Source organism: Ceratotherium simum, chromosome 9, assembly GCF_057802395.1.
Source record: "Ceratotherium simum simum isolate JZ-2026a chromosome 9, ASM5780239v1, whole genome shotgun sequence".
Taxonomy (NCBI): Eukaryota; Metazoa; Chordata; class Mammalia; order Perissodactyla; family Rhinocerotidae; genus Ceratotherium; species Ceratotherium simum.
In genome coordinates this window covers 70591469-70603531 of record NC_141908.1, presented here as the reverse complement: position 1 = coordinate 70603531, position 12063 = coordinate 70591469, and the positions used below count along the sequence as shown (strand labels likewise).

General features: G+C 33.3%; 1 long non-coding RNA gene across 1 annotated transcript in view; it reads left to right on the top strand.

Annotated features, from left to right (window-relative positions):
• The window catches only part of LOC147916334 (uncharacterized), an 89548-nt gene extending 85224 nt beyond the window's left edge, over nt 1-4324 (top strand). The window contains exon 4 of the long non-coding RNA XR_015553243.1: nt 3753-4324. This is a non-coding gene — a long non-coding RNA (uncharacterized LOC147916334). The remainder of the gene's footprint in view (nt 1-3752) is intronic.
• The last annotated feature ends 7739 nt before the right edge of the window (nt 4325-12063 follow it).

Here is a 12063-nt window from a genome sequence, read left to right as displayed (position 1 = left end):
TTGGACAAAAATAATCACAATAACTTTATTTATAGCATCCTTAAACTGGAAACAATCTAAATGCTCATCAGGAGGAAAATGTATAAACAAATTTGGAATACTAAATATCAATACAAATGACTACTAGTCAACTACAAAAAGAATGTAGTACTGAAATAGGCAAAACCATGGATGATCTCACAGGCACTATGAAATTATGTTGAGCAAAAGTGGAGAATACATTATAATACTGTATAATTCTATTTACAGGAAGTTCTGATAGAAGCAAAACTAGCTAGGATCAAAATTCTCTAAAAAGAGTTTAAATCACTAAGGGGTGATTGGGAAGAGGCATGAGAAACTTTCTGGAACCTTGTGAAAAGGTTTTGTGTACTGATAAGAGTGCATGTTGTACGGGTATACACATTTGTTTAAATTCATCAGATACGATGCGTCAAGATTTGGACAGTTCACTAAATGTAAATTTTACAAAAAATGATTTATAAATAAACATTTAACTCTAGATAGTAAAGTTGCTTTTCATGGTAGCATTTCTGAAACTACTTTCTGTATGTTCTAGCCTTAAGCAATTGAGAAAATACATTGAAGATAATAGGAACTCAGATTCTCCATGTTCCCTCAAACCAACATTTTTATACAGTGTTTCCCTGAGCCTTTAGTGCCGTTCCCTGCAATCTCTCCTTCCCCATGTCTGCTTTACTTGTTTTCCCCCCTGATATCGCAATGCTACCTTTCCTAACTGGCTCTTGCATTATGTGATATCGAAGGCTCTCTCTCTCTACTCACATAGCACCCTGTGAAAAATTAGATCATAATATATTCCAATTTAATTATAATTTATTATAAATACTTGTTTACCTAATTTGTCTTCCCAATATATACCACGAGTTTCTGAAAGCCTGCATTTATAGTTTTTGTTTTATTTTTTTCTTAATTGTATATTTATAGTTTCCCACATGGTACCTGAGATGCAAATTCCATTAAATTAACATAATTTGTTATTTATATAAGCTAAGGAAATAATATTATAAACAGGAACAATAACTTAGGAAATTACATAATTACAGTATTTTTCTCCAATATATTTTGTAATATGTTTTCCAACATTCATTTAAAAATAAAGCGCCCTTGGGTTTCACACACACACATGCACATTCTCTTTAGATCATAAATTATAAAATCAGTTTAAATAGTTAACAAGAATTTATGTTCAAATGTTGGGCCCAAACTTATTCAGAATCCATTTAAATGAGAATTTCTTATGCCTGTTATTATTACCCTGTTAAATAAAAATAAATCTGGACTTAGTTAAGGAAAGACTTTATTCCAAAGGACTACTGCTATAAGAGGACTAGAGTTATTGCAGTAGTACCATCAACCTCCAACCAGAAGATCTGCAAGTGTTTCAAAGTTCAGGCAGAAAAGGATTTTCTTTTACACAGAGGAGAAAACAAAGCTAGAAAGAACCCAGTGTGGGGGAGTGGGTGGTGTAATCAGGAAGCTGACCGGGAATTGTCTTTGCTTGTGGTCCAGCAGTTCTCAGGCGAGGCCTTTAAGAAAGGGTTGTTTTACGTTTTGATGCTGGCTCAGACTAGGGGGCGGGTCAAAGTTCAGAGACTAGAGGAAGGAGAGACGCCTAAGGAAAGTTTGGTCAAGTTAACACGTATTTTGTCCAGATTGCTTCATGGGTGCAAACAGTTCAGCTAATTATTTATGAGACAAAGGTAGGAAATTGGCAGAGTCTGTGTCTGACCTTGTCACAAGTAAACAAGGGAGCATAGGGAATGTTAGTTAGCTAAGTCATTGAGGAGGAATGGGTCTTTGCAGCAAGCTTTTTCCTGGAAGTCAAAAGGGTGGGGAGACTTCTTAACCATTGCTGTTTTCCAGAAACACATGGCCCAGGTTAAGTTTAATATTGTCACTTTAGACTACATTTCCAAGAATTTGTTTTAACCAACAATACCCAAGTAATTATATTAAAGTTATTCAAGTTAATATTTTTCATAGCAAATATTATTTTAAATTTAAAACCATAATTAAAAGCATATTTCCGTATTCTATCCTTAACATCATAATGCTTTGACAAATACATGTGATAGTTTTTGAAAATAAGGTCAAAATAAGGTCACCGATAGCATAAATATATGCTAATATACAGTCTTGTTTTAGATATGAGAAAAATATGATGTTTCTATTGAACAAATGTTTTATTGTTGTTGTTTGTCAGTAGGCGATTTTTGAAGGATTTTTGAGCTCTAAAATCCAAACTTTAATAAAAAATTGGTTTCACTTTTCAAAATATCATAAATGAACTCCTCATGTTACCTGTTAATTTGTCACTGCCAACAGCCAGATCAATATCAATTTTGACAGAGCAGTGTTATCCTGTAAACTATATAGAAATCATAGTGAATAATCATTGGATTTAAATATTAAAAAATGATACAACTGACTGATAAGCAGAATAAGATTTCTTTCAGAAAAAAGAATGAAAGTGAAGGGAAACATTGACCAGAAGCAAACTGATAGAAATGAACATCAGTTTTTAAAAATATACTGAAATATCCAATCTAGGTTGGACACTTTTCCTAAGAAATCCCAAATAAGGTGATATTTCAGCAAATTCAGGCACCCAAAGACACATGTTGCCAAGTAAATGGATCACCTTTAAACTATTTGAACATACTTTGAACCACCTATCACTTAGTTTTCAAATAAATTGTCAAATTATAAAAAGGAAGAATACTTTTGGCTTTTAAAACTTTTCTAAAGACACTGAATTTCAAAATAGATGACCAAACGCTAGCAACGTTTTTCATTACCTATATTTCTTATGCTGAAAATGTAATAGTGGAATGCAATTTAGGAGATAATGATCATGAATTGGAAGGGAAGGAAAGAACCAAGAAAATGGGCTTTAAAAAAGTATGCATCAGCAAACTCAGGCAACCGGCAGGAAAGAACGCATTGACAGAAAGTCTATAGCAAAATTGGAAGCTGGCGGTTTCTAAGAGGTAATAATAAGGGCAAAGAAATAAACTATACCCATGAAAATAAAATGTGAAAGAGTAACCTGGTAGATGATTTGAACAAGGTGTGAACTTTTCTAAGAGGATTAGATATGGGGAAATCACAAAGATACGTATGTCAGTGTTGTACAAGAATTTGTGGACGGCATTGGGAAAACCAAAATCAAAATAAATCGCTGCTAGCACAGGATCTTAAAAATAAAAAGAATCAACAAGAAAAGTTAAATTAGGCGTGCAGAGAGAGGTAATTATCCATGGCAGTAGAAAGAAAGAATTGTAGTTATAAAATAAATAGCTGAACTAAATGTTTCATTTTATTAATAGTTTTACTTTTCTTCCATAATAAAATCTCATGATATGTTGGATCAGACACGTGAAAATTACCTCTAACAAAGGAAGTATTTAATAACATTTTTTATCATTGAAGCTCTACAAAAAAATTGAGTGTTTACATCGTTACGTTGTTGTGCGTTTAAGCACTAATTTTTAGAACATTAAATGCTTGATGAAGAAGGTGGAAGCTGGACTAGACAGAGAATAAAATTAAAACCTAATTAAAGATTACTTCTTAGAATGAACTGTTTTGTGATAATGAACATTTTAGTTCTAATTAAAACAAAAATAATAAATATCATTTAGCATTACATCTCTATATTGTGTAAAGTTACAGGGAGAGTAAACAAGTCAAGCTTGTTAATGTGTAATTCATATTGTTTTCCTTAGCTGTCTAGCCAACTTCAGAAATTCTGAGGACTACTGACAGAAGCAGCACAGCGCCTGGTAATCAACTAGCAAGGCAATTGGCCCCTGGATAATTAAGAGTTGACTTTAAAAGAAAACTAAAAGATTCAATACCTCTTTCACAGTAAGAAAACAAACACAAACAGTAAATGACACCAAAGCAATTTTTTTATTACTTAAATTGCTTTGATTTAAAAAAATGACAAAATAGATCAATTCTTATCAGAAACAAAAAATAGAAAATTTAAATAAAGATTTTTTAAATATGTAACAACTGAAAGTGAAATACACTTCCATCTCCATTGCCACCGGTCAAACCCAAGCTGCAGTCCCCTCTTGCCTACTCCGTTGCAACAACCCCTCGAGACACACTCGTGTCCCTGTGTCTAGTGTTGAGTTTCTCAAATTCATTCTTTACCTATAAGAATCCTTCTAAGAGCAGGTCTGAATTATGTCCTTCTTCTTCTTTCTCTAAATTTCTTGCTACATTACACACGTCATAATAATGTATGAATATTTATTTAAAATTAACATTAGTGGTTCCCACTCCAGACCTAAGGAATCAGAATCTCTGGGGATAGGAGTCCAGAAATCTGCATTTTTAAAAAGCTTCTCAAGTGATTCTTAAACACATAAACATTTAAGAATCACTATCTTTGAGACAAATTTAAATACTTAAATGCAATTTACTACATCCTGTATTTTCTTTTTTTTATATCCACAGAGACTCATTTCTATTGAATTCAACTTTACTGATATCTTTCAATTTTCAAATCCATAAACCATGTGATATTTTTCCTCCCTCCTGGAAAACATCCTGATCTCCCCATCCCTTCACTTTTTCCCTTTATTTGGCTAACTACTACTCATCTATTAACAAATCAGACAAAAAATGCTCTCTTCCAAAATGTCATCTAGCCAGTAGATTTTATGTTTTGTTACATATTGGAATTATGTGGAATTTTAAAAAAATACTGATGCCTGGATCCTAAAAGAAAAGATTCTGATTTAATTGGTTTGGGATGCAGCCTAGCCATTGAGGTTACTGAAAATTCCCTGCGTTATTCCAGGTGCAGCCAGGGTTGAGAACCACAGCTCTCTTCTAAGTTTGGTTTCCCTACCCTTTGTTTTCACTTATAATGGTACCTTATACTTTCCCTTGTAAAAACTCTTAACTTACATCATTGAGATTACCATGCTGCTGTAAATTGCTGGAGACAGGAGCCTTCTGACTGTCCCAGAATCTGCAATCTACACATGATGCCTAGCACAGAGAGACAAGCTAGAAGTGACTCAAGACATATCTGTTGAATAACATTGAATTAATGATTGGACTCATCACAAAGTATTTTAAATATTTTGATTGTCTTTGCCTTCTACAAACTTCTAAAATATGAAATTATGGAGGCAATTGTGTTTCTTTCATTTTTGTATCCTAAGAACCTAGAAGTGTAAATGTTCAATGCATATGTAAAGAACAAAAAAAGTAAAATATGTAGTAAATTGGAACAATGCTTAGAAAAATTAAGATAATGAAATCTTTCAAGTAATCCAAACCATATAGAAGCACATCTTTGGATATTTATTTATAGGCTGATTATCTTTTAATGAACATATATATTAATTATTTGTTCATTAAAAAGTGCCTGGGAAATCTTGTTTCTAAATATGGTTGAGGATTAGAATCATTTGGGGAGGTATTTTCAAGTGCAGATAATTGGGCCACTGGGTTCAAATTTCAAGATGTGGGGCCAAGAAACTAAATTTTGAAAAAACAAAAACAAAAAAAACAAACAAAATCCACTATTTTTCTCAATATTTCTATTGGTTCTCAACTATGGACCTGCGTTTTTTGGAAAAATGACCTAAGACCCTATAGGGGAAAATTTTATTAGCATAGTTGGTGTGGTTATTTTATTTGAAAAGAATGTTACTTTATTTTATTTAAACTGTTCCATAAGTTTTATTTTTAAACTAACTTGATTTTTATTTATTCTATTTATATTTCAATTCCTACAAATGAATTTTAGAATCTTAAGAGATTTACATCATCAAATCTTTTATATAATGGTTTTGTTTGATATCAAACTTTCATATCCAAAGAATATTAGAATTGGGTATTGAGGAGTTGTTAGGAGTTTGTTATGGGAAAAAAAAGAGAGAAATACTTTCTCAAAGGTATGAAGAAGCATCATATTTTCAGGGAATGTTGAGATGTTATCAGAACACACAACTGATGAGGAATGATAGCAAATGAGTTTCTAATGAATTCTATGGATTATTTTAAATACTCATTATCAGACAATATAATTGAGATTTTGTTTAGAGGAATATTGTGTGTATATCATCTATCTATCCATCTATCCATCTATCTAGCTATCTAGATCTAGTTCTCCAATTTAACACTAGATTGGTCAAAATAAAAATTTCATAATATTTAGTTCAAAGAACTAATTAATTTTCTTGGTGCATGAGTAAATCCAGCAGTGAATGTTTGAGAATCTAATGACTTCCTGAATCAGAATGAATTCAGCTATAAAAGCTAATTAGAAGGGAAATGAATGCCTAAAATATCCCTTGTGTACATAAAAAAGAAGTGTCAAGATTATTAATTGAAATTAAAATTTAACAGTATACTAATGTAACATGACATAAAATTCCATCTGTTACACAGTATCACAAAAACAAAAATACACAGGGAATAGTTCATCTTTCTGAGGCTTTGACTGGTTAATTGCTGGTTAATAAGACTATATTTGTATAAAAAATGGTGTTGATAGTAAGAATTTCAATCTACACTGTAGTAGAATTTATTCTTTATCCTCCCCAAGCCCAGTCTCTTTTGAGAAAAGAAATCAGGTTGGTAAAGTGTGACAAAAAATTAGGTGAAAAGGAATTTTAATATCTGAGATTGCATGGTCCCCAGATAACATAGTATATAGATATATATGATTGAGTATATGTATATTTATGTGCCTGTATATGAATTTTCTATAAATTATAGACATTAATATTGAAGATACAAATAAAATTAAAAATATGGCCAAAAAGGAAAGTAGGACACCATTTCTTTTGTTTACAAAGCATACATAGATTACGTGAATTAGTAGACTTTCTATATCTTTTCAGGTCTATATGGCATCATCTGACATATGCTTCATATTTTTTGCATTTAAAATGTGACTCTAAAGTGCAGCATTTTGGTTTGTCTGGCTCCATGTAATATCAAACTATAGAGCAACAATTATGTCTGCATATAAACTATTAATGGAAAAAGAATTAATTGTATTTAGAATCAGTAAGAAATTGCTGCAAGATCTGATGCTACCACAAAGCACTCACATTACATTTATTTAAGGAGGAAAAATAATCTTTGCAATCCCATACTTTTTGGACATAAGCAGGGTATATGTTTTAAAATATTAGGTCATATAAACTGGCATTTTCAAAAAAACACGACGAGAGGTTTGGGAACAAAAGATTCAAAGGAAGGGAATGGCTATATGAACAAATATGTTAGTTTCAAGATTGTATTTAGCAGCTAAAAAAGAAATAAATAAAAAGAACCAAAGCCAAAGCAATAGAAGCCAACCTAAAGTTTTAGACACAGGAAAGCAGTCACCTATATCATTATGCAACCATTTAAAATACTAAATATAAAAACCCGGAAATAGAAAAAAAGTATGTCATGTTGAATTCTTAAAAAGCAGGAAACTATATAATTGGAATTGGTATAAGTACTTAACTAGTATGTTGGAAAAACATGACATATGGAATGTAACAAACTACAATTTATTTTGGATTCTACCTGCCCCTCAGTGTTTGGCTCTCATTTTCCTTCCAGTCTGTATTGCTGAGCAGTATTTAAAGTGACTCCCAACTTTCACTGGCACACAGCTCACAGTCCTTGCCTTCCCTAATGGTGAGAGTCTAGTTAACTTTTTAAATACAGAGTCCTACTCTTTTGCAAGGTCTGTAACAGCTCTGTTTTTGACCTGCCATTAGCTACTTAAACTTTTTCGGGTATAAATCAAACACAGGTCTTGACTGTTCTCCAAATAAAAAGAAAACACATTAGGCTCTTCAGGTGGTCCTGTTGCAGCCTGTCTTGCCTCCACTAGACTTAATGCAAGAGGAAGACACCTCCATAGTCTTTGCCTTGGGAGGATATGGGAAGCACAGCCTCCTCCAAAGAAGCCCTCCTTAGGGAGTCCTCCCACCTCTACACATTCATCTGTCTTGTATCTATTTTTATTTTCCTGGACCTAGCTGAGGGGTGCCAGCCAGGTAACTGCTTCTAAAACCTTCCTTTATGAATTCTTCACTACAGTCTAGTGCCTCACTTTGGTACTCAAGAGTGGTTTTCAGAGATACTTTGCGTTACTCATGAGGACATAGTAGCAAGAGATTGATATCTCGAAAAACTGTGATTTCCAGAAGTAAATAAACCTTTGAACTACCTCTTGCAAATTTCCTAAATTACGTAGGGTTTTGAGGGAAGTTAGGGCTCCTGCAATTTTTTGGCTGGGACTTGAACCATAATTGTACTCTTATAATTCAAATGTATGCCAGAGAAAATATAGGTTACCTACTATTAATGACAATAATCCTCATGAATTCTCACAGTGGCATGGTGGACAACCATATCTGAATAGAAATCTCATTTGTTTTAGAAGATAACTTAAGACAGACTATTATAAGGACAGTGCATTAGACTAACTATCCGGTGCCGTGGATTTATGTCTTAATTCCAACATGCACTAGCTGAGGAACAAGGACAAATCAGATAATTGCTCTAAATTGAGTTTATCTACAAAATATTTCTAATAGTTAGTGTTTTGCATATCTTAGAGGGTTGTTTCACATATCATAAAAGAAAATGTGTGCAAGTGATTTGTAAATTGTAAGTTATTATGTAATGGATGCTTCAGGCTATATAATTGATATTGATTGTGGGGGGGATTTAGATTTTACAGATTTCCAAGTTGAACTAATTAGTCAACTAATTATGCTAGAAATTCATATTAAGGAACCACATATTTTACAACTACATAAATTCTGTGTGACATTCAACTGGTGCTCTTTTCCCTGATGGTAGGATCAGCTTGAGTATCCCGCTTTCCCATTCTAAATGAATTCCTAATTCTAACAATGGATTAATGGTCACCATAATCTACACGTTTTTTTATTTTTAATTTTTTAAAAATCTTAACCAGTGTTTTGAGGATTTCAAATGATGCTATAGGATTCACTACATGCAAATTCCATGAAGGTAGTGTATTAGCCTGACACATAAAATTAACCATCACAGGGAGGAACCACCTCGACTGTGTTGGTCATCATTTTCCCCCGCCACCTAGCACAATGTGCACATGATGAGTGTTTAATACATGTCCATTCAATGACTTTAGAATTGGTAATAAAAAATTTGCATGAAAAAGGTTTCCCTTCATCTTTAATTCTAAGAATTTTTACATACAGTGGAGCAAGTTTACTCTAAATTAAACTTTCTTACCTCATAAAAGTATTAAACTTCATAAAATATTTCACTAAGACAAAATTGATTTTACTGAAATATTTTTTTGGAATGTATAATGTATATATATAATGGAGCACAGTAAATCTTCACCCTTTGCTATATGACCTGTCACACATCTCACTGAAGAGATGGAGTCTGTTTCCCCTTCGCTTCAACCTGTGCTGGCCTTGTAACTTGCATTGGCTACTAGAATGTGTTGGGAATGACAGGTGTCCAGCTCCGAGCCTAGGTCTCAGAAGATTTGTATGTTTTCACTTGCTTGTACGTGCTCCTCTGCATCAACACGAGAACATGGTCAGGCTGACCACTGGGAGGAGACCTAGTCACCCTGGACAATTAGCCAACAACTAGACAACAGACACCCAAGTACTAGATGTATGAGGGAGCCCATATGAGGTCAGAACTGCCCCACTGAGACCTGTCTAAATGATTGATCTACTGTCCTGTGTGGACATAAATACCACTTGCTTTAAGCCATTGATTTTAGACTAATTGATTATATAGTATTATTGTGGCAATAGATAACTGATACACAAACTCTACTGCTTACTTTTATTTCTCTTTAATGACCTCTTGATATTAACTGATATCCAGGCAATCAAAAATATGCAAATGCATGAGATTTATTTAAATGAACGGTAAAAAGATTATCAAATAACTCAGTGTTCCAGGAGAATTGGGAAAGTGCCATGCAATAAAAATCATCCGTTCTGAAAACGAGATAATGAGCTACCGGGTAGCAGACAGTGTGAAATGAATATCCACACGAAAAAAGAAATATATGCTGCTGAGTTACTGCTCATTGTTTTGTTCAAGTTGCAGACATTGATTCAACCTTTACTCCTCACTGCTGTGTTTGGTTTCATTGGGCACAGCTAAGTCAAATAAATATTCTTTGTGTAAATGACTTTCAAGCATTCAACTAAAATGCTTTTCAAATTTGGACCTGCAAGGCTTGCGACTCTGGTCTTTGTAAATATGATTCAAAAAATTGTGCAGTTTAGTATGTTGCACTTACATCTTTATTTCTATAGAGTAATAATTTTTATCACGTTGATGTACTAATTGAGACAATCATCTAGGACATCCTTGATGGTGGAAAAAAGACCTTACCCATTTCAGTGATTTCAGTTCTTTCACACTTGACTGATAGAATCGTCTGCCTAAACATGAAACATGATTGTATTATTACCAAATGCAAAAACCTCAGCTTTTGTACCTCTCTTAACCTTTCTGGACTTAATTGTTTTTACTTTTACTTATTTGTTTACTTTCTGGATTTTGTGTCACACAGACATCTCAGGAGACTTTATGCTAAGAGGCTTTGCTATCCACCATAAAGGAAAGTGTTGAAATTATACAAAAGATGAGACTGATTGAGGAACACTAGCATGAGGAGAAAAAAAAATTAGCTAGATTGTCATCACGCTAATTCATGTTTATTTTCAGATGAAAGGAGCAAGGAAAAAGCTAGGACATAGCACCTAAAGCTGCAAGTGCAATAATTATTACAATTAATGGCTTGGAGGCAACTAGTTGATGTTCAAGCTATGCCTCAAGCCTCCTAGTAGCCAGCCACTTGACCCCTCTGACTCTCAGTTTCTTCATCATTTAATGAGCTGTTTGGCCCTAATGATCACTAAAGTCCCTTCAATTATTATGTAGAGAAAAAAAGCAGAGGAGGTACATTTGGAAAACAGAAATTTGAATCCTGGCTGCTTCATTCAACCAGCTATGGGACTTTGTATATGGCCTCTTCTCACCTTGAGCCTCAGTTCTGTCAACAGTGAAATGGATCAAAAGTTCTTAAAACAATCATATAAAGAAAAAATGTATATGGAAGCAATGTAACCAGTAAAGGCTTTAAATAAATAGTAATTATTTTCATAATTTCTGTGTCTGAAATGAGCCAAAAATTAGCAAAAAGAAATGGTAGCAATTTAATGATGGCTATGGATATATTTCAGACTCCATGAGAGAAAAGCAAGATAAAATAACTAAATAATAGATTAAATGAAGTGACAAATTGTCACAATGGAAATAGTGGAAGTAGTCATTTAACTTAGTACTTTTTTAAAACCTTTTTATTTTGAAATCATTATAGACTCACAGGAAGTTGCAAAAATAGTTAACCTAGTACTTTCAATATTGTTTACTTTTCAAGTTATATCTCATTTATTTCATCTCTTTCCATAAATTGTAGTTTTGCTAACATTTAATGGAATTCTGCTTTCATTTTTTTAGATGCAGCAATACTGGTAACTGTCATTCTGATTCAATCATTTAGTCCATGTTCCCTAGTAAGAAAGTCCTGCCTTTTGTAACAGACCCCCTAAATCACAAGCACAAGGCTTTGGAGAAAAAGTCCAGTTTTAAGAGATTCTTCTCTGGCAATAGGGGTCTAAGTTGGTCATGATGAGTGAATAGATTCATATATGTGAAACCAAACCAAATGCAGTCTCCTCTTGGAAATCGACTTGTCACTAAACATAAGCAAATTGAAAAAAGAAACATACACATGCACACACAAATACCATAGAGAACCTGGCATACACACACATTTCACTTAACATTTGAAATGTTTGAACCTCTTGTGGATGGAGAGTAAGATGGTTAAGTGCAAGGTTATTTATGAGTGAGCAAGGCCCTCTGGGTTGTGTGTTTTTGCCCTTCAGTACGGTTTCTTGGAGAAAGCCGACATCAAGTAAAACCAAAACTATCCTAAAACTATCATTGCTTTAAATTTTGTGGCCC